The sequence below is a fragment of the Pseudorasbora parva genome, chromosome 17 (genome assembly GCF_024679245.1).
Source record: "Pseudorasbora parva isolate DD20220531a chromosome 17, ASM2467924v1, whole genome shotgun sequence".
In the NCBI taxonomy this organism is placed as follows: Eukaryota; Metazoa; Chordata; class Actinopteri; order Cypriniformes; family Gobionidae; genus Pseudorasbora; species Pseudorasbora parva.
In genome coordinates, this window is record NC_090188.1 from 36,940,663 (window position 1) to 36,945,664 (window position 5,002).

Below are 5,002 nucleotides of genomic sequence, written 5' to 3' on the forward strand. Positions count from 1 at the left end.
GCGAAAGTTTAACAACAAGCTCTGCTTCGTTGCTCTGGTTGGTTGTAGCGCTATCCTATCGCGTGCAGAGGGAGTTTGAAAGACAACCGTTTATCCCGCCCCTCGGATTGAGCCCTGTCAATGGTGAGTTTCCAGACCAAACATCTTGATGTGGGTCTGGCTTGTCAGGCTAGCAGATCTATTCCACCAAGACTAAATACATTAAAGCGGTCCTGAATTGAGAAATCAACTTTCCCTTGAGCTTATGATATAGAAAAGGTCATAGTAAAATAAGAATATCCTGTAAGTTTCGGCACTGAAAACTTCCTTGTTGGTCAAAGAAAAGCTTTTATTGACAGCAAACGAGAGATCTCAGAATGTGCCAAACCTTGACGTCAGTGTGTGGTGAAACACCGCCTCAAATAACGGCTGATTCTGTAGCCCCGCCCACCAACTTGCACTGACATGACATAGGCCCACATAGAGCTAAACCGGATCAAGCTTTTAAGGCAGCAATAAACATGCCGCATAAGATTAATTCGGATTCCAATATTATGAATGCATGGATGAACTTTATTTTTAAAGAAGATCCAGCTCGTGTGGGGAAGACAGATTCACCACAGATTCATTTTTAAACAAGAGACTGGATTTGCAGACAGGATGAGATTACATGAATGAATTAAGCAACACACTAATGGGAGAAAAACATGTTTTTAATATGTGATAGTATTGCATTGTTACAGATTGTTTGATAGCTAAATTGATTATGTGTACGTGTCTAACAGAACATACCATAGCATGGTCACAGACTGCACTGTAAAAACTGTTACTTAAATAAAACTCAAAAAAATTAAGGCAACATTTTCCAACTACTTTTTGTAAGTTTAGTGAACTTCTTGGTTTTTTGAGTTGGTAAAAATCAGTATTATCTATTTTACTGTATGCTAAAAAATTAAGTAGAGTCTACAAGATAAAGTAAAACATTTGAGTTTAACCATTGTGTTAATGAGCAGCATATCGACCAAATCATACTTAGTTAAAATAAGTAAAATTTAAAATAAAAATTGTTTTTATTTTAACTAATTAATTTACCAAATCATACTTAGTTAAAATAAGTAAAATTTAAAATAAAAATTGTTTTTATTTTAATTAATTAATTTACTCATTAATTTAGACAAATTATTTCTTAATCCACTTTAAATAATTAGTTACCATTGCCATAACTTTAATAAATAAGGAAAGCGATGTATTCGTTTCCAACGTTTATTGCTCTATAACAGCTGTCATAAACAATTGGGTACATTTTCTGTAATCAATTTTAATGTAACAATAATGGTAATGTAAACATTTGTAACATAAAAAATTACAGAAACTTCTGACCTCATCTTTAAGTGCAGCATTGAACACCTTCAAAGTTCAATCTGTGTACTCTTAACACTGACATTAAAATACAGTGACTCTTCACCTGAGCGATACATAAAATGTACAGTACATTACCTTTTCATATTTATTAAAACATAATAAATTAATACAAGAACACATTTTAAGTACAATCTGTGCCATATTCTACTAGCCAATTAACAATTAAACATTCAGAACAATCTTCTGAAAAACACAAGATTGCCATTTATGAGTGTGAGGCTGGCATTTGACCAACTAAATCAGAAGTTTGTTTTTTAATGTCATGAATCAAGAGGAAGGTTTTGGGCGCAGTGTGTCAAGTCCCACAAAAAGTCTTTGGAACATCTCAGATGTTTTGCAGAGTTGTGGTGGATACTGCAGGTTCAGAGCATATGTCATACCCAGAAGCAGGCAACATGCCCTAGGATTCCCTCAACGATGATGCCCACTGCATCTGGTTCACGACAGACATATATCTGCATATTGCGCAAGTCCTTGTGCACACTGCTCTCTGTTTTTCCCTGTATGAGACATAAACAGAACAATAAATGGCAACAGAGAACAATCTTCAAAAGCCTTCAATAAAATCACACATTAAAAGTTCACAAAAGGTTTTAAGTTTGGACAAGCCAGCTCCTGCACAGTAAGCCTGGCCTGTTGAACTGGCTTCATAGTACAACTTTCAGTACAGTCTCACTTGACACAACAAACCTGCGAGACTAAATCACATACACAAGTCACCTCCAAGGCCTAAATCCTTAAAGGGGAGAGAGGTTCAGCTGGTAACACATAGGTGTGGTTAAGTAAAAGTATCTGAAAATGCCACTCTTACAGTTATATCAGCAGATAAATAATGACTCCTGCATTCATGTAAACAAGGATTTTACTTCTGTGAAGCTGCAGTTGAAAAATATGACAGTATATTTTAAATCAAGTTTACTAGCCACTGGAAGACCAAAAGATTAATTTTGATAACTGGTTCCTGTGCAGACATTTGGTTGTTTGTAGGTGTGTTTTTGAACTTTTGACTGAGCCATCAGACAAGCCATTTCCACCCAATTATAGTATTTGTTCTTAGACAAGCTAACCAATCCTCAACTCCAGCTCCGTATTAAACTCAGACAGACATAAGATTGATATCTGAGGAATAAATGCTTCCCCCCCAAAAAAATTAAAACTATGCTTTTTAAACAATACTTACATAGTAGTCAGAGATGAGCTCTTGCCCACTCTCTCCCATGTTTTCACATCTCAGAGTCTCTCATTCACCACAGAGGTACTTGGATCCTATAGCTGGCAAATGAATAATGAAAAACTGAATCTTGCAGGCAATATAACTACAATGCAATTATCAGTGTGGGTCTGTACTACCTATTTAACAGAGCTTACCGGCATATTTCTTTCTTTTATATTTAAAATTAATTAGCAGCTGTAAACAAAAATGTTTTTTGCAATATTCATCTATAGGCAAGACAAGAGAATAAAGTACTTATTGTATGAATATGCCCCTGCAACATTGTTACCACTTTCGCCTCACCTGTATCAGTTCCATTAACAAGTTATTGATGCGTTGACCAACCGCTCCACCCTTCGCACTAAACAGGTCGAGAAGTTTTGGAGTACTTGTCCAGCTGGGACATAAACACTGATTCTAGTGGAACTGCAGCACACCTTCGGAATTCTTCATTTACCTGTAATACATCAATTGTTTAACTGTTATTTGGAACACAAGAATTGACAACCTTTCATTTTAATGCAATCCAAAAATCAGAAAGGGATGATACTTTTTTTTCCGTTCCTTTTTTCCTGACACTCAATAACTGACTTTTGGTTACCTTAATTCCTTTAAATGACAGATAACAATAAACCTCTGAAACATTTATCTCAATTCAACCTACTAAAAAGCTTACCTACTCCATGAACTTTTCCTCCCAATAGATTTGATGGTCTTCTAAAGAAGCAACACAGATGAAACAAAAGTTTATTTAGGAAAATATCAGGATCATTGATGTTAATGCAACGCAAAATAAATATATAATCTTTTTACTAGATCAAATGGTTTCAAAATATTTCAGACAAATATATCAACAGATTAAGTTAAAGCATTTAAAAACTGATTAAACAATGTTGAAGCGGACTAACGTTAGGTCCATAAACAGCTGCTTTGCAACACAACAACACATTTACGAATTTTCATGATACCACGTTGCAGAGAGACACCAGGAATATATTATGTCATGTCCTCATATTTTTCAGCCATGCGGGGATAACAGTAACTACAAACCTAACAGTTAACGTAACTTTTATTGTTAATTTCACGACCTTCGGTAGGCCTCATGCGGCGCCAGCAAAACTGACAAACTTAATGCTGTCTGAAACAGGCGACGCTTTTACATTTTAGTTAAAAAATGCGTGCTCATTCGGCTAAAACCTAACTTGCAATGTAAATAGCTATACTTACATCGGTTGCACGTTGTAAGATCCTCAAAAACTCCACAGAAACCCGAAACTGGTCCGGTACAGCCAGGTGACAACGCGCAACGATCTCGTTCGTTGTTCTGCTGCAGCATGTGGGCATGTCGTGACGTTTTACTTCAGATATAAACACTTAAATAGAGTTTTGTAGAAACAATTTATTGTGAAGGTCAGGGAAATCATTTTTTTGATAGGTAATAATAAGTTGCAAAAACATTCACACTTTTTACTTATGTAAAACTTAAATTAATTCAAAAATAAAAGAAAATCAATTTATTGGAATAAATATACTTTTTAAAATAAATTCCTACAGACAACACCCTGAATTACTTTTTACAGTGTGGAGAATCTTTTATTTGTGGAGTTGTTGGTTCATTGTGATTTGGGTTACCGTTTCTACACATGCTTTCAAAACAATCCCTCACATGTACTGACAGGGGAGCTGAAGCTCATTAAATATGCAAATCTTATACAATCCTAGCCATGGGCATTAACTTTCAAGTCTGCAGTGCGCCCATAAAAACTAAGCGTTCAGGAGAGAGCCTCAAATCCAGGGTAGAAAAATAGCCTATTACTTATTAATCAAGATGTTTTTGAATGTAAAACCATGCAAATGTCATTACTTAACTTCAGAAAACAGTATAAAAAATGTAAAAGCCAGTTTATGACACCTTTAACATTGCCATATCAATTACCATGCCAGTCTCACAGAGAGTTGTCATGACAGAAATATGCTCCATAGGCTACACAAAATTTTCCTGTTATGAAAGGACATTTGATAAAAATATAACTCACTTAGCAATACGGTTAAGTGTGTAATACAATGTGGTACTACTTGTTTAAAAGAAAAGTAATTTGTTACTGGAAAAGCAAATTGCTTCAGTAATTGCTATTGCAAAATGGTTGCAGAGTACAATGACTGTGTAGTTCTGTGTAATTCTTCAAACTGTTGTATGTTGATGCCAAATAAATACTTGAATTAAGCCATTTTCCCAAAAGAAATTCTTTGAAATCAAGCTTTTTATGAAATTCTTGGGTTTAAACCAACATATTTTATCCATATCACTGCCTTTCTTTTTATTCGAACACATTAGGAGCCAAAATCAAAGTGCCAAATCAAAACCAGCAGTGTGTGCGCACATAAGCT

The 5,002-nt window shown here is 35.1% G+C and overlaps 1 long non-coding RNA gene across 1 annotated transcript; it reads right to left on the reverse strand.

The window, feature by feature from the left end:
- Positions 1 to 1,226: 1,226 nt before the first annotated feature.
- LOC137045076 (uncharacterized) lies at positions 1,227 to 4,172 on the reverse strand. The gene is made up of 5 exons (XR_010898683.1): positions 3,842 to 4,172; positions 3,291 to 3,331; positions 2,918 to 3,071; positions 2,582 to 2,667; positions 1,227 to 1,901 (listed from the first exon to the last, which is right to left on the reverse strand). It is a non-coding gene; the product is annotated as an uncharacterized lncRNA (long non-coding RNA).
- Positions 4,173 to 5,002: the final 830 nt, after the last annotated feature.